Genomic DNA, 26,122 nt, shown 5'->3' with positions numbered 1-26,122 from the left:
GACCACACATTTCTGGAACTGTGTGTTTTCTTGCTGTCAGTGCATATCTCCCTCATTTTTGAAGCATATTTGCATTTTAGAAACTACAGATCTATTTCAAAATCCAAATTTAGAAAGGAACAATCACAATTGCCATGTTTCTGACTGTTAGAAAGCCCATATTACATTACAAAAAACCCCTACACATTTGACATATAAACTACTACTAACATTCTCTCCATCCCCATACACACTCAATTACTTACCAATAAAATCCATAGATTATTTTTCTCCATAATATAGATCATTATCAAATAAATATTATTTTCTTTATAACCTAAATAGCCTTTATAACTGACTGAATATTTGTCAACAAATTATGAATTGCTTACAAAGAGTCTCAGCTATTCATGGCAACATTAGGTATGATCCTTAAGAAAAATATCCTTACCTAGGGCAGTTTATAATGTGACTGATTTTAAATATTATTCCAGAATCTGCCTAGCTAGTTTTTCTAAACTCAATAAATGTACATGAAGATTAAAAATAAAATAAAATAAAAAGCCACGTCTTGAGAAAAAAACCCCAATGCTAACATCTCATGAATGGCTATTTCAGCACATAGCATTATTACCCAGGCTGTCCCCATTTCACTGGGAAGAGTTTTTTTAATGCATATTTATATTTCAAAAGCAGATAGCATGGGTATAGCTTTCTTTCCATTCAAGGACAGTGTCCACCTGCATGCCATGTTTGGTGCATAACACCAGGAATTCTTTGCCTCTCATGATGTGGTTCCCATCCATATTTATTCCAGTGTGCTTCTTCGCTTCCTCTTGTCTCTATTTCCATACACCTGGCACCATGTATTCACCAAATCATACCCAATTCATGCAACATTTTCCATCTCAACCCATATTTCTATCATACTCCACTCAAGGAGCACAAACTGGACAAGTGAATATGTGTTAGGCTCATGACACCCTTTCGTCTGGAATGGGAATGCTCACAGATAACCCTTACTCAGGCACAGCTAGGCAGAAGGAAAACAGGCCAATGGGTAAACCATGATGCTAGGCAAAGTTGGGAGGGTAATGTTTTTCATCAACCATTTATTTAATTTGTAGGCACTTACAGAGATCGCAAAATCCAGCAGCTTTGCTAATCACCAGTCAAAAGCTCCACTCCATCTTCTTTCTGTTTTCCATCCAAAAACAATTGGTTTCTGCTCACTGACTGCTAAAACCATCCCGAATCCAAACCCTAGTTCAAAATAGTCTCTTATCAAGAGTGATCTGCTTGGTCCTGGCAAGTCCAGACTCCTAAACCATCATGAAAGGAAAAGAAACATCCTATATCATTGTCTTAATCCAAGCCCATTTCTTCCTCTTTTATAAATATCCTTTTCCTTGTCCTTTCCACAGTTTACTAGTCTGACTAAAGTCCAGCTTTCCAACACAGCATTTAAGTTCATCTGAATCTAAAAGCATGTCTTTGCTGTAGCCTTATCTAGAAATACTCACTTTGGGTTATATTTAATTCTGCCATTTTATTATTTATTCCCTCTCTGAATGTTTTGTCCTCTCTGATGTCACTATTACTCCTCTACAGTCACTTCCTTTATTTCAGTATTTGTTCTTCTCCTTAGTATCCTTCTAAAGTTTCGTAAATCCTTTCTTTTCTCCCAAGACACATCTTTCTGTATCCAAGTCAGTCAGTTGAGACAGTGTACAAGAGTACTTGTATCAGTTACCTCAACTTCCTTTATCTTCCTAGGAGACTAGGAAAGCTATGGGATTTCTTTTTAAATGTTCACTATGCTGTATGACAATTTAAATGCTTCTTTTCCTCTGAATAAGAAGGGTCTGTACCTACACTCAACAGTTAATACCATGTGTTACTCTTAGGTGATAATCCATTCCTCCACCTCCTGTCAAAACCAAGGGAAAACAAATATGTACTTCAATATGTTCTTACAGTCAGCAAATTATCTTGTTCAAACAATGGCCTAAAGAAGATTCCAACGAACAAAGCCCTTCAGAGAATACTCTGTCATCAACACTGTCAATTACAAAAAATAAGTAAACAAATAAGGTTCTAAAGATCAAAAAGAATGTATTTTTAGTATAGATAAACTAAGACAAAACCATAAAAAGGAAACAGAATACATAGTAGCCTTTGTGGTCCTATATAATACTTTTTAAAACTAGAATTATTTTTAGTAATATTTTTCATTTTTCAGCTATTGTTTTTAGAGGAACAATAAATATATAGCCTTTGCTTTAAAAAAATCCTTCAATCCTTAAAAACCTTCATAAATTCCTTAAAGCTGCTTCAAAGTGTTAAATTAATATTTGAGTTTAAACACAGGTTGCTACTTAAAAACTTCAAAGACACATATCAAAGCCATGAAATAAACAAACGGAACAAGTATGAGGGAAAAAACCCAAAAACACTTGTGTCCAGGATAACAAATTCCTGCTCTTGATCAAAGTGTTCCATGAATTCCAGAACTCATCTGGAAGCTAAAATGAAAATGCCAGATTATTTCACCACATCTTCCAGCAAAACTGTGTAACCATTTTCCCTTGGATTACTGGAGCTTCATTCTGTTCCCCATTTATGTCTTCAAGATTCACTCTGTTCTTCAGGGCACCCAAAGAACAGCTGGTCTTGCTATTAAAGACTGAGGCAAAGAAAGCATTTAGTACTTCAGCTTTTTCCTCATCCTTTGTCATTACATTTTCCCCAACAAAGGCTGGAGAAAGAGCCTTAATGTAAGAGCTCTTTTTTCATTTGGTTTTCAAACAAGTTATAAGTCTAAGGAGTATTTGCCAAATCTCTTATTTTTAAATAAATTTTAATAAACACAGTTTTTCAAGCAGGTATCAGCAACATTTGTAACTGAGTTAGAAAAAAAGCACATTATTAAACAAACAAAAATTGAATTCAATTTACTGATATACAATTAATTGTTCCTACACACACAATGACTCTACTTTTGAATGAGACAGGATTCAATGCATAATGCAAACTGCTCTGCACATAAAAAAAAGTTGGGTGAAACTACTATAGTAGCAAATTGTGCTTAAGCTAAACAAGACAAGCATTATTTCCACTGAACTCTACAGAACCCCAGTGACAGTGTGAAGTAACTTCGGAAGGAGCACACATTAACATAAAAATTCTGAGTCCACTGGAGAAAAGCAGCTTTGTGGAAACCGTAGAACCAAACTACAAATACAGAATTAATTATCTAATAGTGCTATACAGTATAACACAGCAAACATCCTCCTACCCTGAAATACTCAGAGAAGGATATAAATTTGATTTTGATTTGTTTTGGTCTTGTTAGGGTTGGGGTTTGTGTTGGGTCTTTTTGTTTGTGGGTTGGTTGGTTTTCTTTTTAGGGGGGAGGGCTGTTTGATTTTTGGTTTTATAAAAAAGGCTATTTTATTAATTAGAAAATGAGTACAGTCTGTTCAGAATACAGCTTGCCTTCTAAGCAATATTTTAAGCTATGCGTTCCTGTTTCGTTGCAATATCATTTAGATCCCAGTAAGAAATAAGCTCTCAAATTTCTATGTAACACCAGAAAGGAAATTAAGTCTTAGTGGATTTACAAAATGGAACCTCAGCCATCAGTGTGCCAGTGAAATACTGAAACTACCAAGCAACTGGCTACTATGAAGTGGGAAGGCATCTAGAGGAAAGTTTGCCTCCTCCACCCTCACCAAATACAGAAACACTTAGAAACTAAATTGTTCACATAATAGAAAAACTAAAAAAATCTTCACAGCTCTAGCTATAATCAGCATCTAAAAACTATAGACAAGACAGCAGAAGCAGATCCTGAGTCTGGGCAATGGACATGTAGGAGGCACTTTACTGGAAATGTTTGCTTCCAGAGGAGGAATGAATACTACTTGACAGACCACATATGTGGTCAACCAAAAGATTTTCTTTAAACATGAATCAGTATCAAAACCAGATGTCTTCTGATTCAATTAATAAGCAGATTTCATAACAATTGAATAAAGAAAGTACCACGTTACAGAATAAAGCAAGTATGAATGATATACTACAAAGACTCATCCACAGAACACATGCAGACTTTTCTGTTCTGCTTTTGTAAAGACATTTTTAATAGGGTGATGCAAACTAGAAGTGCTTAAAAAAACCCAATAACTTTCCCCCAATCTATCATACAGTTAGCCTTCACAGAGGGTATGGGATACCACTAAGGCCTTTTTCCAGAGCGTCTGTCTTTCCAGTGCTATGAAACAAGGTAATTTGACAATATTCTGTAATTTAAACATAGAGAAACATCTGTTGACACTGGGCTAAGTTCTGCTTCTGCTACCTAGAGAAGATGAGTGAAAAAGGATTTTAGTAGAATCTTCACTGAGCAGTATACCCAACATAGCTGAGAAGTTTCTGGCCTGAACACTTCAAGGAAATACACCATGTCAAAAGGACAAGGTGGTAACAACTGAGTCTAAGAAATGGGGGTTGCAGTCTGCATGCAAATCAGCATGGCTATCAAGGGTTGAAAAGAGACAGGAAGTATATTCTAGTCCAAGCCAACACTCAGAAGTCAGTAAGAGTAATTTAAAAATCTAAATCTGTTAGAAAACCTAATCGGTATGTTAACATTTGAGGCAGAGAGCTGGAAGAAGGTGGGGAAAGCCTTTTGTCCCCCTCATCACCTATCCATTGATCTTATGGTCAGCACTGAGGGGTTAGTATGAGAAAGTGGTTTCTGCTTGCAAAAGAAAGCTGAACAAATAAATAAATAAATAACCCAACCAAGTCTAGTTAAGATTTTTTCACTCAGCACTACAGTAAAAGATAGAAAAGAAGAAAAATCCCAAAATAATTTCAAATCAACCAGAGGAGTAAAGCATTAATACTACATCATCCACTTCACCTTGATATTCACAAAGAAAAGAGATGAGAGACCAGGAAACCCAAAGCTTCCAACAATGAAATAATTGCCTTAGTACACAGTTCTAGAAGCTATGCACACAACCTCATAGTACACACGCACCTAAAACAATAGCGAACTCTATTTTAGTTTCCTGTATGAACTTAATAACAAAAAATACAAGGGCAACAGAAATACAAACATGGAGGTTCAAGGCAAAAGTAATCCTAATTAAATACACTTGTCAACTACAACATAAATTCAGTATACAGTTTGTCAATTTTTATATTTTCACAATTACTTCTTTAAAGAGACACTCTGCTAACACACACAAAAAAATCACTTTAAAAATACCCTTCATTTTAACTCTCCAGCTACAGAAAGAGTCAACAACAACTCCTTCTAGTCGTAATAATCCTGTGATAGAGCAAATTTCCTTCCTATTTTATCCATTAATACCATATTACATCAACTTGAAATCTATCATGGTTACAAACACTAACCCATTTGAGAAAAACAAAGTATTTAAATTTCTTATTTCTAGTTTAGGAACAGTGTTTCTAAGTCAAACTATATGAAATGCAAAGTAGGGGAGAACCTAAGTTTACCTTACTACATCTAAAAGTAGGTAATGTAAATTCTGGCTGCCCTGGAGACAGAGTGAGCTGAAACACATTCAGCTGCCATATAATCCACACTCTTCCTCCTGCTCAGACAAAGCCACAGACTGCCAAATGTTATTTAATAATTTGCATATGTAAAGCAAAAGGGCTGGACTATGCCCTCAGTTCATCTGTCCTCAGAAAATAGTTTTGAATTAAACTGCAGCCCACTCCAACCTTCAAAGCTCTAAAAAGAAAGCTTGCCAAAGAGAACAAAACAGGCAAAAAAAACCCCAAAGAAATCTATTTACAGGTGTATTCTAAATTCCAAAAACAAGCAGGAAGAAATTTCTAACATTCTCCTCTTAAAAAAACTAAAATAAAATTCCTACTTTAAGGACAGATGAAAATAGAGCCAAAAATCAAAGTCACATTCTTTGTGTCTGGTTTCTAAATGTAATACAGCAATAACATCAATCCCTAAGTAAGAGAAGTTAAGTAACTATCCATGAATGGTGATTTGGAGACAACTGAAATATAAAGAAAAGCAAAGTAGAAATAGTCTGTCTAATCTGTCATTCACCCAAACATAATTAACTGTTATCATCATTAACAATAACAAAGATCGCTTTTCTATAATTTCCAAGAGACAAATAATAACAGGAAGGATGCAACATACAGAAATGTCTCAACTTCTCTTTTCTTCTAAGTTAAAATATATGCTTAACAAACAGTACATGAAATGGAAGTATGTGTTCCCATCCTCCTCAGAAATAACCACTTCAAAAAGTGTTTATAAATTTAGTTTATATTTTTGAGAAAATTTTGCTGCAGCAGACTTTGATCTTCAGCATTTGATGGCATGTAGCCCTGCCCTTCCTGAAGCTGTCCAAAGCAGTTAATGTCACTGAGTTTTAAGTATGACCAAAAAACCTTAAGAAATTTCAGGAATAATATTTTTATTTTTTAATTTATTTTTAAAGTATGGTTTCTTTCCATCCATTTCACTTTCTCCTATTTGCAGTAAGAGAAAACAAAGAAATTGTATACAAGCAGACACTAGATGAAGTGGAGGACATGGGAAAAGTTTGTATTCCTCCTTCCCTCTCCCCACAGGCTGCCTTGCAAGACAAAGTACACACTCCATTCACAGGGAAGAATTTGACAAGGCAGCAAATCAGGTTACTAGGCTAAATCACAGAAATGAGATGGCAAAACAAAAGAAAAAAAAATTTTAAAAAAAAAGCCTAACAGCTAAGAACTATGACGTATTTGAATGATATTCACAGCAAACGAATAGCTTTTTAGAGGACCATAAAAGATAATTAAGAGTACTTGTGGGGTTTCTATTTTTGAAACTAGATGCTTCCTCGCCTCTTGCCCTCTCCTCCCCCCTCAGCTTTGCAAACAGACAGGGCTCAGAGTGTGCTGGTTAATAACCAGACCAGGTCAGCCTGCAAGAGATTATTTTAAGCTGTCTGCATTTTTTTAAATAGAAGTGGATGTGACAGGCTACTCAAGAGAAGATCAAATATAACAAGAGGTCATCTGTATCATATTATCAATATTTTAAGACTAAACTTTACTGAAAACTTAGACCTTGCATAGACAGGGTAAAAAATATTACAGCACAGTCAGTTTCACAAAATTCAAAGCTCTCATAGATTTCTTAGACAATCAATTTTGACCCTGAAAAACGCTTCTAAAACCTCATTAAATCTTCTCCCCTCTTAATTAACTGAGACTGAAAAATATTCTGATGTCTATTGCCCTGCTACCTAATCTCACTAACCAAGGAATGAACGACCTGAGCATTTTCCCTACAACTTGATTAAGAAAGAGCTGCAGGTGACCTTGACTTCATCTTTTAATTAATGGAATTTATCAACGTGTTCTAGCATTTTTTCTCCTTGCAAAGTATACATCACCTTCTTCCCTTCACCCGTGTTCCCAGAATCACACAGTCTTAAAGGTAGGGAGGGACCATTGGAAATTTTCTACCCCAACCCCCTGCTCAGACTGGGCCAGATAGATTAGCTGTTCATGGCCACATCCAGTCAGGTTTTAAATATCTTCAAGGATGGAGACACAATCTCTCCTGTAAAACAGTTCCAGAGCCCAACCACCCTCATAGTAGAAGTCTTTTCTTATGTTCAGATGGAATTTCATGTATTTCAAGTTACACTCATTCTGTCACTGGGGGCCACTGCAAAGAGCCTGGCTTCACCCTCTTTTCACTCTCCTCCAAGAATTTATACACTGATGAGATCCCCCTGAGCCTCTCTAATCCAAACAGTTCCAGCTCACTCAGCATCTCACTGTATGAAAAACGCTCCAGTCCTTTAACCTTCTCTGTGGCCTGCACTGGGTGCTCTCCAATATGTCCTTATCTTTCTTGTACCAGGAATCCCAGAACTGCACACAGTATTCCAGGTGTGGCCTCACCAGTGCTGCCACAAGGACACTTTTTCTGGCTCATGCTCTGCTCTTTGTCCTCCCAGACCTCCAGGTCCTTTTCTGCAGAGCTGTTTGCAGGTGGCTGACCTCCAGTACGTGCTGGCTGTTGGAGTCATTTCTCCCCAGCTGCAGGAATTGGCATTGACCTTTTTTGAATTAGGAATGCTCTTCTCTGCCCATTCTGTCTTGTTGAGGTCCCTCTGGATGGCAACCCAACAACCTGGGATATCAAACACTCCTCCTGGTTTTGTATCATCAGGAAACTTGCTGAGGGTGTGCCCAGTCCCAGCAACAGGGTCACTGAACAAAGACATTACACAGTGTTGAACCCAGTATCAGTCCCTAGGGTACACTGACCTCCCACTGGAGCTAGTGCTGCTGATCACAACCCTCTAAATCTGACAGTCCAGCCAGCTTTCAGTCTACTTCACTGCTCATCTATCAAGGGCATCTCCCCTTGTCCACCAAACCAGTCATTTCATCATAAAAGGGTATCAGGTGGGTTAAGTAGGATTTTCCATGCTTCAATCCATGCTCACTACTCCCAGTCCTATTCTCATCCTTCATGCATCTGGAAATACCTTCCAGGACCACTAGCTCTACCACCTTCACAGGGACAAGCAAGGCTTATTTATCTGTACTTCCCAGACTCTCCTTGGACATAGACTTTTCTCCAGTCCTCTCCAAATTGCATGACCTTTTGAAGAAATCAAGAGTGCTCTCACACTGACATCAGTCAGCTCCATCAGTATCCATAGGTGCATTCTACCAAGTCCCATGGACTTCTTTATGCTCAGTTTGTTTAAACATCCCTTAATTTAATCACCCTCCACTGAGGGTAAGTCCTTCTTTCTCTACGCTTTCTGAGGTTTTGGAAGGCTGGTCTTACCAGGGAAGACTGAAGTGGAAACTGTGTTGAACAGTTCAGCCTTTTCTGTGTCTGCTGTCACCAGATCCCCTACTCCAGTACCAATGAGCTCACATTTTCCCTAGCATCCTTCTACTCCTTATGCACTTGCAACAGGTCTTTCGTTGCCCTTCACATACTTCATCAACTTTAATTCCAAAAATGGAATGGTTTTGGCTCTACTTGAGAGCATTTTCAAATGCCTGAATTTTTATCATGTTGTTCCATGTTCTGTTTCTCCAATTTTCTGAGAAGTGTCTCCTTCACATACACATAACTCTTTTTTCAACTTTCTCACTCATCCTTCACAGTTCTAGTAGTAACCAAAAACAAGCTCATGTTTTTGACCCATTCTGCGGTTTATCTTCAAAAGTATTTGCATTAATTCTTAATTATTTCAAATATTTTATTAGAAGCCTTTTTCTGCATGAGCCAGAAACAAAGGATTTCAATTAAGATAATTTACTGTTAATCTTTCACTTTGTATAAAACAATAATACACAAAGCATTTTACTTAAATAAATTACATTACATTCATTAAGGAGTCGGGGTGGTTTGCATCCCTCCCCTCCCTCCCAACAACATCCTTTCAATTCTTTTTATTTGTTTATTGAGGCATTTTTTGGGGTTTTTTACATCTGTTTAGTTAGCACTAGTGGCACATCAACCTCTTCCTCAAAGGAAAAATGAATACTACTTTTGCTGAGGGCTAGGGGAAGAAAGTTTAACACTAGCTTCTCCCAATTTTTTTAAATTTAGCCGTCTCTTTCCCTTCTAAGACTCATCACTCTTCAGTTCTTGATGCTAACTCTCCTACCCAACCTGCCAATTTTCCCTCTTTTCCTCTTATTCCCTCTCCAAAACAGCGAACTCAAAATGCACGTTAGTAAGCTCTTCCATTTTATTAGCATGCATGTTATTTTACCTTGACGTCTATTTTGAAGGACCTCACTAATGCTTTTTATTAGTTATCTCTTTGTCATTTAGTGTGATATAGCATTTGAAGATGTGAGAGTCCTACTTTTTTCCAAGCTCCAGTAAACTAAATCAAAAGATCCAAACAAACTAACAAATCTTTCCAGAACCACAGACTTTGTGTAGCACAGGGCAGAGAGACATAACATAGCATAAATATTTTTTTGGCTCACTGACTTTAGAAACCAAAACAGCCCTTTCCTTGAATTCAGTCCTGCCAGATTTGTGGCAGTCAGAAGGGAACCAGACTGGGAAGACCAACTCTGCAGATTGGTATTATTTTACCAACACAAACAAACAACCCACAGATGTACTAGTATCTTGTAGTATGTGATCCAAAACTTTTAAGCAAAACGTTGCTTCATTTACCCTACAACCTTTCCACTCAGGTGGCAGACTATGAGCCATTCCAAAACTGAAGAGCACATACCTTGTAAGATAAATCAGCTTGATATTTTATTTATACCTATTCTTCTTATGAAAGAAATAAAGGATAACAATTTGGAGATTGAAAACGTGTGTTTGAGACATCCAACACCACACAGAATTACTGAATATATTACATTTCTGTTGACAAAAATGGCACGTGCCTATCAGCATTCCTAGTTAGTTATTTTTCACTTACTGGTTAGAGCTAAAATTCCATCATCAGTCCCTCATCACATCTGGAGCAGTGTGTTCTGTATTCCCCCAGTACAAGAATGACAGGGAACTGTAGGGACAAATCCAAAGAAGTGCCACTAAAATGTTTGAGGGATTGAAGCATCTTTCACATGAGGAATGGCTGAGGGGGCTGGGGCTGCTCATCCTGAAGAAGACAAAGCTCAGAAAGCATCTCCCCAATGCCTAACTGAAGGCATGAAAGGAAGCCAGACTCTCATGGGTGTTCAATGCCAGGATAAAGGGAAATAAGACAGGAAACCATGAAATTCCACCTAAACATAGGAAAATGCCCTTTGACTGTGAGAGTCAGACAACAGTACAGGTTGCTCAGACAGGTTGTGGAGTTTCCACACTTGAAGATATTTAAAATCCTGCTGGCCTTGACCTGTAAGCAGGGATGGTTAACTATGTGATCTCAAGTGATGTCTCTACATTTCAGCAATTCTCTGATTTGTCTAATATAGTTTATCTTCTGAAAACAATTTTCTTTGCACCAAATGCACGCCATGTTTTCTGTGAATTATATCATGCCATACATATATTATCCGGTCAAATTTACTGCTACACATTTTTGTTTGCATTAGTTTCTAAATATATGGTACGTTAATGCCCAAACTACATTGTTCTATCTATGCCCATATCACAACTACCAACATACACAAACTGTCAATAGATGATGTTTTCATTGACTCATATAAATACATAAGATGCCAGTTCATTTCCAGATCACAAAAATACTTCAAAACTATCAAACTATAGGATTGAATTGGTTGTCCCATGTACACATGTCCCTATGAAATAACTATCAAAATTATTACAGAAATAGTGCCTCAGTAGCTAGTAGAGTTCAGTCTGTCAGTAACTGGAGGCAAAAAGGAATGGGTTTAGTTTTACATTTATTTATTATTGTGAAAAGTAAACATGGTACTGGATGCAAAACTAAGACTAAATGCTGCATTTAGGTTTACTGATTCTATATCTATGTCATATATTTGGACACATCTTCCCAATGAAAACATCACTCATGAAGCTGATGATGACCTAGGCAAATGTGATAAGTTTATCACTTGAATCTGACATGTATATTCTACATTGATGTACACCCTTCAATTTTATTATCTGTTCCTCTGTCTTAAAAGTACATCTACAGTGTAATGTAGGCAGCTGTGCAGTTGCAACAGCTGAACAACCTCATGTAAGTAATTCAGATTCCTTTTAAAATAACTGAAATTGTGAACACTTTTCAAACATTTAGTTTTGTGTAACCAATTTTAGAATGCCTCTTAAAGAGAAACATCAAACATGTTTTACTTTTTAGTGTTACCATTTGTTAATAAATTATTAACTATTTAACCTGGGATATAAAACCACTATCAGTTTTCTACAACTAAATAATTTCCCATCTATCTTCTTATGCCTGTGCTCATGATAAGAAAGAACAAATAAATTTTTACGGTCTACAAAATTACATATTTCAAAGTCCGGATTATCAAACCTGCTAATCAGTACCACTGCTACCATAATTGCAAACTACATCAAAAGAATTATTTTGGCATGAAGGTTTTGTCAGGATTATATGGAGCAAAACCCAAAACAAACAAACCAACCAAAATTTTTTAAAAAATCAATGTGTATTTAGTTCAGGAGTCAGAAAACCACAAGTTTCTTCTCCCAGCTTAAACAGCAATATTCCTTGTGTTAAATACTTTTCAAATTATGAAAGAAAAGCAATGCACGCTATTAGACATCTGTAACCATCATTCTTTTTTTCAGATTAGTATATTAGACCTACTACTACTACTTTAAACCACAAAAAGAGGGCAAAAATATACAAATTAAATTTTTCGGCTTCTTCCAGATTTCTTTAAACATCTACTATACATTGGTCAACTGTGCCAAAAGATAAAGCAAATGCAATGCTAGAAGTGGTTAGCACACAATTCTTAGACTAGAAATACTAGTGTCAAATTCTCTTTTACTACATTAGCATTATTCAAATGAAGATATTCATGACAATACACAGTGCAAAATATGTTACAATATTGTCCTCTCAGTCTATTTCCAAAGTAAAATGCATTGTTTATATGAAAAGTAGTAGGCAAAATGTTCAGAGATATGTTCTATTCTGCCATTAATAAAGTAGAGTTTCATCAGGCTCAGTAACACAGGAGTCTTGTGATATCATTTTGTATTACAGAACTGACCATTTATTGAAAAAATGGAGTCTCAGATGAGAAGAGGAAAAAAAACTATTAACTTGATGTGAGCAAAGGGAGCCACTTAAAATCTGATAAACAACAACACAGATATTGAGCATCCACCTAGTTTAACTGCTGAAGCACATGGAGGGCTGAGGGGCTCAGGTGGCTGAACACAAAGTTCAATCTTTTCTCCTGCATCAAAGCATGTGGCAAACATAGAAAGGAGGATCAATTATTCAGACTCTCCTAAATCTATGATTCTTTGAATAGGTTGACAAAAAAAAAATTATCTTACTTCATACAAACCTCTGAGCGTATAATGAATTTAAGATAAAACTGTTTAAAATTCTTGTTTCAGAATTTATTTCCTCCCTGAAACAATATGTAGTTGGAAATGAAATTTAAAAGCTTTACTAGTGTCAGAAATATGATAGAAACAGAAACCTACTACACTGAATGCCTTCAGATAATAGATTGTGTTCAGCCAACATGAAGTATTTCTAAGTCTGAGCCATACCCTAGAACTAAAACCAATCCAGTTGAGCTAGATCAATGAGTTTGTAGAGATAGGAATTTGGCTTCTCTGATGCATTGCAGAACACAATAATCCTTCTGCATAGTAACAGCTGTATGGTATTGATTGAACCCTACCCTTCAATATTAATGAGGCAATCTGCCAAGTTACTGATTTCAAAAAAAGGCTGAACTTTCTCCGGAGACAGGTTTTGTTCAGCCTGAATACAAGGGACAGCAGACAGGGGACAGCTTACAGCAGCCTTCCAGTAGGCAAAGGGGGTTACAAGAGCGCCAGAGAGGGACTTTATACAAGGGCATGCAGTGATAAGACACAGGGGAATGGCTTCAAACTGAAAGAGGGTGGGTTTAGATTGGATATTAAGAAGAAATTATTTACTGTGAGGGTGGTGAAACACTGAAACGGGTCATCCTGAGAAGCTGTGAAAGACCAAGTTGAATGGAGCTAGTGGAAAGCGTCCTCCCCATGACAGGGAGGTTGGAATGAGATGATCTTAAAGGTCCCTTCCAACTCAAAGAATTCTGTGATTCTTTATTCACTTGCATATCCAGCCACATAAATTATTATCTTAGGATTTTTTAGGGTGCTTTAGGTATCTCAAGGAAATACCATCTGTGAGATGTCAAACATCAAGAAAGCAGCACAGCTGCCTTTTTATTTAAAAGTACTACAAACATAGTAAAAACATATTTGCCATCACCTAGAAATTGTGCTCACCTTTGGCTAGAAGGGTTCACAAAGGATGCCAACTTCAGTCACTTTTTTTCTGATATCAACAAAATGCAGATACCTGCAAGTCAAATGAGAAAGATTTATTGCTTTTGGGTGAACATGTCCCCTTATGATATTATGGGTTAAGTAAAAAAAATAAAAACAACAAAAAAAACCCACTAGCATAAAATGAAAATCTACTCATTTCTACATGCAAGTAAAATATCAAGAGCAACTTGCTGGCTTTAAAAATCAGCATAGTTTCATATGTATGTGTTGCAACAAAGAATTTAAAGGTGATATCTGTGCAAGTTCCTGGCAATAACTGGAAAAAACCCGTTGCTAGGGCAAAGGGTCATGAGCCAGTAGGTGCTGAACTAACAGACTGTTTCATTATGGCTCTGCTTCAAAGGTTACGATAAAGGATCCACAGCTATTCCTAGAACTGTATTGTAAAAAGTAGCCTAATAATATTTTAAATTACAAGGATGAAAAAAAAGTCATGAAGTTCCATAAAATGTTTTGAGAGAAAAGAGTAGGGAGTTGATCCAAAAGGTTTAGAAACATGTTCTGAGATTCTGTGGGACAACTTACAGCCAAGAAATTATCTAACAATGCAAAATTTATGTTTGAAAATTTTATACTTGCTTCTGAACAAAGGTAAATTAGAGCATATGTAAAATAAAAATATTTTAGCTAGGTCTGTCTGATCAACGTTAGAGAAAGATAAATCACAAAACTACCAGCAAGGGAATTTGGCTATTTTATATCAGAGCTAACAAAGTTTCAAAAGGCGTTCGTTTTACCATGATCTCAGACAGTGAAATGTGGCTTGAAAATACACAATGTTATATTCATACTGAAAGAAAGGAAAAAGAACACACACACAGAGCAGGAACAGATGTTATTTCCTGTACTAAATCACCACCATAGGGACAAAAATAATTCTAATAGGTATTTTGCAGAATAGTGCATACAATGGAAAAGAACACAAAGCCTCAAAATCCTACGTCAGCTGCATATCTAGGTATTATAGACACTGGTAACATAAACAAACAAAAAGCCTATATAAATGGAATTTTAGGACAGTTTGCTGTTATCCTCATTCTACTCAAAACTAGGAAACCACTTAAGTCTACTTTCACCAATATGTTCACACTACCAAAAAAAACCCCAACTCCTGGTATAGTTATAACCTAAAACTTGAGCAAACCCTTGGCCAGTGCAATTCTCTTAGGAAAGCTAAAAAAAAGCCTTAAACTCTATCAGTAGTAGTGTTGACCAGCATCATCAGGTAACGAATAGAAGACAGAATTAAAAACTCCCGAGATATTAAACAGAAATTTCTCATTCCTAACCTAAAAATTACATTTGATGAAGACAAACTTTTCTGATAAACCTCAGTCTAGTAAAATCTGAAACTAAAGCAATAGTAAATATTGAAAGTCAAAAGTAAAAACATGAGAAGAAAGAAACTGCAAAAATGAAAAACAATTTTTTTTAGAATGGCTACTGAATCTGGTCCATTTTCCAACAGAAACTGTTACCAGTTTTCTTTAAATAAGGTTATGAGACTATTATAATTATTAGCATTGTCTTTTTCACCAAAAAAAAGTAATCATATATTCAAATCACTGGAAAAGCAACTTCAAAGACAATTTTTAAATTGTCTGTTTATGGAAGGAGAAAGTGGAATCAATTGATCCTCAGAGTAAAGTAGGATTTAGAGGATTATGTTGCTCTTTTGTGAGAGAGTCAAATGGGAAAACACTAGGCCTTGTCCACATACTAATTTTTTTCTTTAATCCAAAGTTCTTATACAGAATACTGAATCAGGAAAATAATTTAAGAATTGAGAAGAAAAATAATGTTATATATTCCAAAAATAACTTATTATTTTGCCAGTATTCAAAAGTTTTCTTTATACCATCTTGCCCTTACAGTCACAAAGTTCTATAAATGAAAAAAAACCTCAAAATTTCAAGTAATTTATATTTCTTTAAACTCACAAAAAGTAACAAATTACAAATCGGAAATAATGATACCTATTTTCTTTCATGTACTTCAAAACTTATTTGTAGTATTGGATATCATAAAACTGTTGTGCTTAAGGTGATTACCACAGATCTGTTTGTCCTGGACATCTCATATTTTACTGCTCATGGAGTTATATCTGGGTTGCTTTACTCTCCAGGACGCAATAATGGATTTCATTTGTTGGTTTCTTAATCTTTATCTGAATGTCCACTGGAATTGAAAACCAGTACCTTGTTTCTACAACAATTGTCACCAAGGAAGTCAAGTTGACCAAAGAGAAGACAAAGAGTTCCCATTGAAAGATACCTGAAATGCAGGTAGAAATAATTCCTGCATAGGAAAGTCAATCCTTGTTAGCAGCCCTGTTTGGCAAAAAGTCAGACATTCATAACTGTGGTGTGCCATATACTGTACCTCATTTTCAACTACAAAAAAGTATTTTTTTCTGCACAAATATATAGTATTATGTCACAATCTTTTAATATTTTCTATTCCTAATTTGTTGTTGAAGGAAAAGCAGAAAAACAGAATAATATCAGTACAAGCTCTATAATTTTCCCTGGGAAAAGTTTATTTCTCTACCAAAAAATTTTGTCTATTTAGAGGAATTGTTTGCAGAAAGAATGGGCAAAGAGGCAGGATCCTCATCAGGAAAGCCTAGTTCCAAGCAGCTTCTTAGTGCTCCAAAACATTGTACAGATGGTCAGTGCTGAGATAAGCTCCACAGCAAGTCCAGAATATCAACCTGCCACAGTCAATCTACCCAGCAAGTCCAGTGTACCCTGGACACACTCGATTTACATTGTAGGAGCTGTTTTTTGATGGCATATCCAAGGAAAAAAATAAATTCCATGAAGGACCACAAAGGCTAGCTAATGCCTTGTCAAGTCACTTGCTCTCCATTGTGGGATATACCAACATTGGTGTCTTCAGCACTCCAAACTTTCAAGAAGAAACTTTACACTTTCTTCTACACCCAGACAAGTCTCATTCATGACTGCAGTAGCCCTTTTGGTAATAAGAGGTTTTGTTTGTTCAAGCCCCTGCCTTGAACAAAGAATTAGAAAACTACACAGAGAAAGCAAACAAGCAGACTGACAATTCTGGCCCAGAAGAACAGAAATCCAAATACAGGCAGCAAAGGATTCTTTTTCTTTTGCTGGGACAAAGACAGGGCACATTCACCAAGACATGCCAGAAGATACACCTCTCTCAGCTGCCCTTCACAAACACAGATGCACATAATGCTGAACCTAGGCTGAAATACCCAGACATTAGGATTTCTGTGTGAGGAACTGGACCCATCACACAAGAAAAAATACATTATTTCTTTAACAGCTAATACTGCTACTAAAGCTTTTTGTGTTTAAGTACCCCTTTTGAAAAAATGAAGTTCAGTATCTATTAAGCAAACACGATTCTTTACTCTCTTCTTTCCCATACTTACCACTACCTTTTCATGATATTCAACTACTAAGAATCTTGAACTTAATATATGGAGCAAAAGAAATTACAAAAACTGGTAAAATAAAACTTCCATTTTCAAGTATGACTTAAGTACAAGAACTGCAGATAAAAGTGACACAATGACAAGATTTTTCTCTACCTGCTCAATTTTGTTGGCAAAGCTATTTTCGGTCCTATCATCTCATACACCCAAGGTTTCAAGAAAGCTATATTATTCCATAATACTTCGGCAGAGTTTAGAGTTAAATACCTCATCCACAATTCTTACTGGTGATAAAGACTCTTGCTGGTGCTACAGAAGGTAAATGAAAATCAAATAGCTATTCACAGAAATTAATTTTATAACGTAGGCCAGGCAATCTTTTATAAAATTGCCAGGTTCAAACCAGAATTTAGTGAATATATTTTGTATGTGAAGCAGAACTTTGAAAATATATACACTCTACAAGTACATTGGAAACCACTACTTCCATAAAAAATCCAATTATGACACTTGTCCAGCAAAGACAACCATATTTCAAAGAGACAGATGTGCAAAAGTAACTTGAACATCTATCTAAAAGTACAAGTATCAAAACTGTTTGTTTATAAATAAAAGCCATACTTCAGAAGCTCTTAGTGTAGTCTCTCTCTGATCTAGTTCTGACAATGATCACAGGTTACACAAAGGATTCGGGATCAAACCACAGCATTCCATCTTCTACCTCCTGCTTTGATTTCAGCAACTAATAGGGGCATCTAGCACTTTAAAGGGGCAAGACTGAAGTGATTGCATGTATTTTGCCCTGTATTTCCTCTCCAAGTACTAAACTCAATTTAACTCCATATAACTTTCCATATTCCCAGCACAATAGACTGATATCTGTAAAGGCCTTTTCCTTCCTTTCATACAGAAAATATCCTGTAAATAGCTTACTTCCCACTCTCTAAGTGACTCCTGTTGTTTACAGGAAGGAAAGGAAACAAAAATCTTGCCATAAAACAGTGAGAGCTAAAAAGTTCTGTTTCGCTTCCTACTATGCAGGTGTTTCATACAAGAAATCTATTTGAATTCTTAATTTCCGGGAGAAAACATGCTGCTTCTTTTTGAAATATAGACTGAGAAACAGAAAACAATAAGGTTAAGGAAGTAGTAGCATGCTTTACTGTGAAACAAAACAAAGATATACAATAACCATTGCCATAAAACTTGTGAAATCCCTGGCTTTGGGCACCACAATTATTTTACATGTTGATTTGCAAACTGGGTTTCCCTTCTAAATTCATATGTTCTTTCTTAATTTTTGCTGCCTAGATTAAATGTTTAGAGATCAATGTGCCAGATACCTTTGACCAAAACAAAAAAATCAAACTCCAAAATAACACAAAAAACAACTATACCAAACTCCTCCCTTATCTGACAAGGCAGTTGATTTTAATACCAATGCTGCCCACAATGCTACAAAGTCCATTTAAAACCCAAAATGGAATTCCATAGTAACAGATCCTTCTTGAACTATATATTCTAAACCAAGGCGACAAGCACAGAGAAAAATAACTTGTGTTCAAGATGCATGGCATCTCCATTTGTACACTTGTTTTTCAGTCTCAGAAATACCAATATCCATCATAGTAAGAATTACATTCATCTCTCTAAAAGCTGTGATTCTCTTTTGCCCACTGGTGTGTAGAAAATTCAAATTCTAAAAGTCAAGCATGTGAGGGCACTAATCATCTTACAGGCCACACATATCACCCAGTTTGAAAGGAAATAGACAACTTTATTACATAATATCACAGCACACCTATCACAGATGCTGTCACAATATAAAATTATATAAAATATAAAAATATTACCACAAGGTTGTATTTGCCTCTCTGTAGAAGGGATACCTTACTTAATCCAGGCTGGCTGAACCTTACCAGCTACAGGTCAGATTACAGATCTCTCCCCATCACAGTAAATGCTGTTCCTAGTTCTGCATACCAGTCCCTGTGCAGGCAGCAAAGGAGGGATGCCTTCCCAGTGGATGCACTTCCAAACTGTTGTAGCTGAGCTGCACAGGGAACAACATTAATTTATCAGGGAGCACACTGCCCAAACACCCATCTCCTATCTCAAAGCAACAGTAAGCCAGCTGGAAGGATTGGAGGGGCCCAAGACAGACTGAGGGTCATCAGATAAATCACCACTGTTTCAATCAAAGCACTTCCAGTGACATGTAATTACTTGGAGTTTGTTAAAAGCAGCTTTCCATACTTTGTGATCAGTTACCTGGGAAAACAAATTACATCACTGCACTGTGGATACTTAAAGAAAGATTTGCCAATTAAGCACAATTAATTACACAGCAGCATTAATTTGAAAAGCAGTCTCCATTCATCTTTTGTCTGCTTAAGTCTCAGATTGACTGCTGAGAAGAATTATTTATAGAACCTGCAATTTTGGATGATCCTTTCTCTGAGAAAGACAACAAAGAGCACTTGCTAAGAAACACGTAAGTGAACAGCAAACGTACACTACTGACACACTCTAATATAAGTAGCAGCATAAATAGATCTATCCTTAGGCCATCAGAATTTTCTTACATACACTTAAATGCATCTAAAGCTTTATCCTGAATATGACAAAAAATCACCTAACCCTGCTCTGACCTGAAAGTGTTCTATCACATTTAGAATATAACCCCAAGTAAAGAACATTCCTTATTATGAAAACAGGAAAGGTAAGCTTGAGATAGGTTTACCTTCTGAACTGACTTTTCAGCTGGGAAAGGATCTGTGCTTTACATCAAAATTATTTTGTCAGAAATGAACAGAACACCCCACAATGCCATCATTTCCATAGATGTCTTTTTACTTGCAATAAATCTGCAATTAATACGGAATGTGTCTTTAATAAAAGGTAATAAACATAGAGCTTGATCTTTATCATTTGTATTTTCAACATGACACTCCACACACTGCTATCCACATACATAATGTGATCATCCTCTTTCCCACTTTTATTTTTCTCCTATGAAACAATGTTCAGCTCCAGGCATTCTCTTCTTCCTTTGCAATACCTCATTTTGACAGCACAGCAAAAGCATGTAATAAGCAAGATCACAGAGAGAGCATGAAACAATATCCATTCTGGCACTACCAAATATCAGTTTGGACCACTAATTATAGAAAGTACAATAGATGAGAGAGATTAAATAGTATAGCTATTTTCAGAAATAGCTCAACATTTAGCCCTAATAGTCTTTTGTTCCTTGCTTGGTTGGGGGTTTTTGGGGGTGTTTTTTGGTTTGTTTTGGGGGTTTTTGTTTGATTTGTTTTATTTTTAACTTATGATGCCAAACTTCATCACAGAAGAGATAAAGGGCTTAAATGGGAGTAGTCTGGTCTACTACAGCAATACTGAGTACCACACCTCACAATGAAAGAGACAGGGGCTCTTAACTTCCCTGCATTTTCAGAGTACAGCAGTAAGACAGCCTGTGCCAGGCTTTTGATACCTCCTGAATACAAAAAAAATAGAAATATCATGAACATCAGCATGCTGAAAATATTAACAATAAAGGAGAATTATCAGCCTGGAACTGAAGTTACTAAAGACAGAAATTATTGACTTCATCCACAGAAAAGCAGATTAAAAAAATCAGCTGGATGATGAGGTAGCACCTGACTGTTTCAATTAAAGATAAGTGGAACATGGCAACTGACTTAAGCAACAGCTTAAAAGCAGGAAAGATACAAAAGTTACTCACAAGTCATAAAATGGGTGTGAAAAACCCCCATAACTAAATCACAGTGCTATCCACAGAATGCTATCCATAGAAATAGCATGAAGACTTATCTATATTGCTTCCATAGGTCTGCTTAATATTTTATTTACCATTGACATTTGTCTGAGGTGGAAAAAATACTTTTTTGTCATTTTTGAGTAGAAAGCAAGATATTAATTACTATGTAAAAAGCCAAAACATTTATCAGCTCTGTTTTCATCAAGCATGAAAAGTAAGATGATTTTCAAATACAATCAGTGGAGAGGAATTTTTTTATCATCATTTTCTGTCAAAAACAAGAGTAGAGTGAATATCATTTGTGAATGCCTTAATGTTTGTAGGATATGCTTTTTGACAGTGTCATTTGCTTTTTCAAACACACATGTGAGCCACAGTCATTTTAGAATGAGTTAATAAAAGGGCTAAATGATGAAGTTTAAACTTTAAACTTAATCAGTTTAAGTTTTGGAGTGGCTGAGACACTTCTGGAAGTCATGCAGTGCAATCTTCTACTCAGAGCAGGAGTCTCATCAGCACTGGAAATGGTGAGGCATGGCCAAGTCTTTCTGAATCTTCAAGATCTCCAGGGGTGGAAAATCCAGCCACATCCCCAGGCAGTCTGTTCTGGGCCTGTACTGGCCTCCTGGCAGCATCCTTCCTCAAATCTGACCCGAGCACACCATACCAGAATTTGGTGCCAATCTGGTGACAGTGGAAAAAATTAATCTCTATCCTTTTGTGGAAGTACCCTCAAGCAGCTATGGGATACCTTTAGGTCACTCAGTAGCTGCTGCTTTGTCAGAGTGAGCAAGCCTAGCTCTGTCACCTTCTCCTGCCATCTCATCTGCTCCAAGCAAGGGCCTTCTACCCTCCTTGCTGCTCTCCAGTTTTTCAATATCCCTCTTGAAATGCAGGGACCAAAATTAGATATTTAGCATAAATCAAGTTCTCTAACATTTCATCCAGCTCTCCTACTGAAATATCCAGTAATGTAAACAAAGTAGTTTGCAGAATTTGGAAATTAATTCTTCATTCAATTATAGTCTCATCGTGTTTTCTTTACACGCTGAACTTATGCATTTGATTGAAAATCCTATTCAGAATTCTGGAGTCCTCTTCCAACCTTAACTCTGAAACAACACTGCAAAGATTGACAATGCCCAGAACTGCATTTGAATGTCTCCCATTTCCCTCAGAACACCAGAGGCAAAAACAGCATAATTGGTCATCAAATTCATTCCAAGAATATGAGTCTTACTGTTTACTATCATTGCTTTTTATAGTCAACACTCATTACATGGTGTTTATGGCCAGATTAAACACAAACAACACAAAATGAAGAGGAATATACAAGGCAAATACACAACAGAAGAGAAAGAATTAACAAAGACTCCTTTCAAGCTGTACCAAGACCTGAGCTGGTATGTACACTATTACATGCTGTAAAAGAACATTACCCCTGATTTGGAAGGAGCCCAAAACTTTCAGCATCCCAAATAACTTTCATCTATATCCATAGATGAGTAGAATTTGGTGACAGAGCAGAATTTGGTGATTTTTTGGGTACATGTTTTTTTCTACTTCCACAGAAGTCGAAGAAAGTTTGCTATAAACTAACTTTACCCATTAAGTGAACTGGAAAGAACACCTTTTTTGAAGGTTGTAACACCAGATGTTTCAGGATATGGTAGCTGCTTCATATTAAATAAAATAAAATTGAAGCCCATTAAAGTGTAAATTTTATGTAACAACTTTGATTTTAATAAACGGTTTTGGGAAATCGGAATGTGACCATAGATCTTTACCTGCTCTAAAAAATTATAAATTAATTATTCTTTGATCACTTTTGACTAAGGAAACATTTTCACTACATTTGGGATTTCCATTGCAACTAGAGACCAATATACTTACACTGGTAGGGTATACTCAATTTGCATGACCAAAAAAAGAAAAAAAATTTATTCACCAGCCTTTCACTCATCCAAAGTTCCTGAACTGTTACTAAATAAATAATTGATATAACCTGTTGGGGGGCAGGGGAAGGTGTTGGTTTTGGTTGGGGTTTTTTGTTTTGTTGTTTCTTTTCCTGTCTATCCCCATCTCCCAGACATTGGTCCAGAGAAGTCTCCTTCACAAAGCATTTCAAATGTGGGCAATTACAATTACCACCTCTACTGCTGTTTCCCAAAACTTTTTTCTCTACTGAATGGCAAAACCAAAGCTAAGTTAAAACTTTAGCTTAGTCTCTGGTCAGGATTACCTCATTTTGATTCCTTTTCCATTTATGTTTGACAGATACTTTTTCTCTTCTATTACAAAAAAAATAAAAAAACACAAGAGAATTTTGATTGTACAAATTTTGCAGTTCAAATTTGTAAGGTCATTGTTCTTGTAGATGAGATTTCAGTAACTTATTTCAAATATGGCACAGTTCGAACTGTTCTGAACAAAAAACACAGTTTGTATTTCAGACATGCCTAAATATGCCAGCCTGCCAATCAAATCAGAAGCCTCCCAAAGGCACTATTGCACAAGAAGAGAGATGAGGAAAGGCACGGATAATAGCATGCCTCCTGCAAAAAAATTGCTAAGAACCAGGTTTGTTTGCTGTAACAGAAATATGTGAAAGCAGTGTTTTTCAGGAACTTTTTTAGATTTTACTGCCTGGGATAAAAAAAATACAACATATCTAAATTATTGAATAATTAGCAGGGATAACATCTTCACTTCTCCATGTGCCACATAGAGTATTTTTTTCTCCTTCAGTAGGATAAACCCTGGTTTTGTGTATTTAAAATGGCCATCTGCTTCTGAACTTACACAAATGCACTTAACTGTGGAGTACAGATATTCAGTATTTGAGAAACTGGAGTAATAGCCACCTATGACAGCAGTGAACAAAAAAAAAAGTTGGCCAGAAGACAAATCTCTTCCCCATATTTCTACACACAATTACATAGTTTAGATATCAGTACACATCAAAACAATAAAAAGAGTGTTTAAAAAGGCATTTACAATCTTAAACTTAAAATCCACCAGTTAAGATTTAACAGATTTCAACACAATTCACATACGACCCAATCTACATCTAAGTAAACCAACAGTAAGCAGATTTTGAACTATTTATTTAAGAAAATCAAAATAAATGAAAATATAAAACTTGGAGCCTACATTTGGATAATATCAATATATTCAAATAAGTTTTTTGTAAAATAAAATTAATTACCACATTTATACAAAGAGAACAACACATTCTTTCAATGTGTGTTTTTTAAGCCACAAAAATTTTAAAAAATTTAATTTTTTTCCCCAAACATTAGTTACAGTAGCTCTCATATAAGGTTCGCACTCCTGGTCCATGCATAGAAGATAATGCAAATTAAAATAATGAATGGTGTGTACCTTGACTGGGACCTAAAAAGACACCAAGTTTCTTGCTGTCTTTTACACCCAAATGTATACAGATATCTCATTTGAGAAAGACAGCAAGGCTCTGCACCTTTGTGCATTCTGCCACCTAGTAAAGGCTGAGCACAGCTTTGGCACCAGGCCATGCCACCTCTTCTGCCTCAAAACCAAGTCTCCCTCATTCACCCAGCACACTGGGCTGCCACGCTGATGTGGGCACAGGCTTTTGGTCCTGTTAAAAAATTCAGTAAATCAGAGGAATTTAGCCTAACTTGATACAAACTTTCAAGGCTGTTGAAGTTCTAGAACCAAGTCCTTTATCTCAGCCATTGAATCAAAACTAAACAAAGACAAAGCTTTCTATTATGAAGTTCAATTGGTCCTAGGAAGAAGGCTGGAGTAAAATATTGATTTGCAAATATTTTGTAACTGTGTTTGCCACTGCACAGTTTTATCTCAATAAAAATTACTTATTTATATAACAATTTATGCCCATTAAGGTTGTATGATCTATTTCATGCTGAAAACAGCAATAAAATGAAAGAGTAATAAAAATCTGCAGCCAAGCAGTGTAACATTTTTACCAGGAATAGACATCTAGCAATCAAAAAAACCTTCTAAATCATAAACATCACAAACCAAGGATAAACTGTCCTCCTTCTGCTGACTTTTATAAACACAAGATCAACAACAAAAACCTCACCTGTGCTGTGTTTCAGACCTGAGAGTTATGCTTCTTCTGCTCACTTGGAACAGACAATGGAACACTCACTCATAGTGAGTGTTCAAGAGAAATAAGACTGTTATGTCTTATTTCTCTTTCTACATTTCAGATGTGTGCACAGGCACCCAAACATACACAGCCAAGCCACTCACCCCTCTCACGCGTGGCAAAGACTTTCCTACTCCCCAACCTAAGATCATTACTGTTATTTTATTTCTTTTCATGCTCAAGACAACTGTTCAATTGCAGTATACACACATTTCCTCTATCACAAATACCCTAAATATCACCCAGCATGTCTTCCCCTTTCCCAATAAGGGACAGTATTTCTTTTTTAATCATGATTATCACCTGTAAGATTTTAAAGAAAAATCAGGTACACAACTGCTCTCTGCAGAAAACCAAAGTCTTTTCAGATTAACCTACATTTAAGACAAAAAGAAACAAACAAACAAAAGGAACATGAAAGACCATCTAATATACTTTGGCTATAAAGACAGCAGAATACATTTTTGCTTGACAATATTTTATTCCCTACCACAGGAGAAAGACAGTATCTAGTGTTAATTATTGAAACAAACATACTTTGAAAACTGAACATGAACTTAGAAAACACAGAAAGGTCAGAATTCTAGACCCTGTCACTCTAATGGGACAAATGGTCAATAATCTTGTGGGCCCCAGAATCTGCTTTAGACAAAAATCAGACTAAGACAGTGGGAGTAAGTCCAGGCACAGGCTTTGTTCCCTTTGTACGGAAAGTGACAGCTGAAAAGA

At 36.2% G+C, this 26,122-nt stretch overlaps 1 protein-coding gene across 6 annotated transcripts in view; it reads right to left on the bottom strand.

Annotated features, from left to right (window-relative positions):
• The window catches only part of SIPA1L2 (signal induced proliferation associated 1 like 2), a 254,937-nt gene that overhangs the window by 85,724 nt on the left and 143,091 nt on the right, over nucleotides 1-26,122 (bottom strand). For 5 of the 6 annotated variants that reach the window (XM_064413831.1, XM_064413834.1, XM_064413830.1 and 2 more), the window contains one exon: nucleotides 13,964-14,036. The exons of the other annotated variant lie outside the window; for it this stretch is intronic. The gene's annotated coding sequence lies outside the window, so the exon portion shown is untranslated. The remainder of the gene's footprint in view (nucleotides 1-13,963; nucleotides 14,037-26,122) is intronic. 6 annotated transcript variants of the gene reach the window in all.

This window comes from Passer domesticus, chromosome 3, assembly GCF_036417665.1.
Source record: "Passer domesticus isolate bPasDom1 chromosome 3, bPasDom1.hap1, whole genome shotgun sequence".
NCBI classification, from domain to species: domain Eukaryota; kingdom Metazoa; phylum Chordata; class Aves; order Passeriformes; family Passeridae; genus Passer; species Passer domesticus.
Note: the sequence above shows the minus strand (reverse complement) of the source record. Positions and strands in the feature narration are given on the sequence as shown.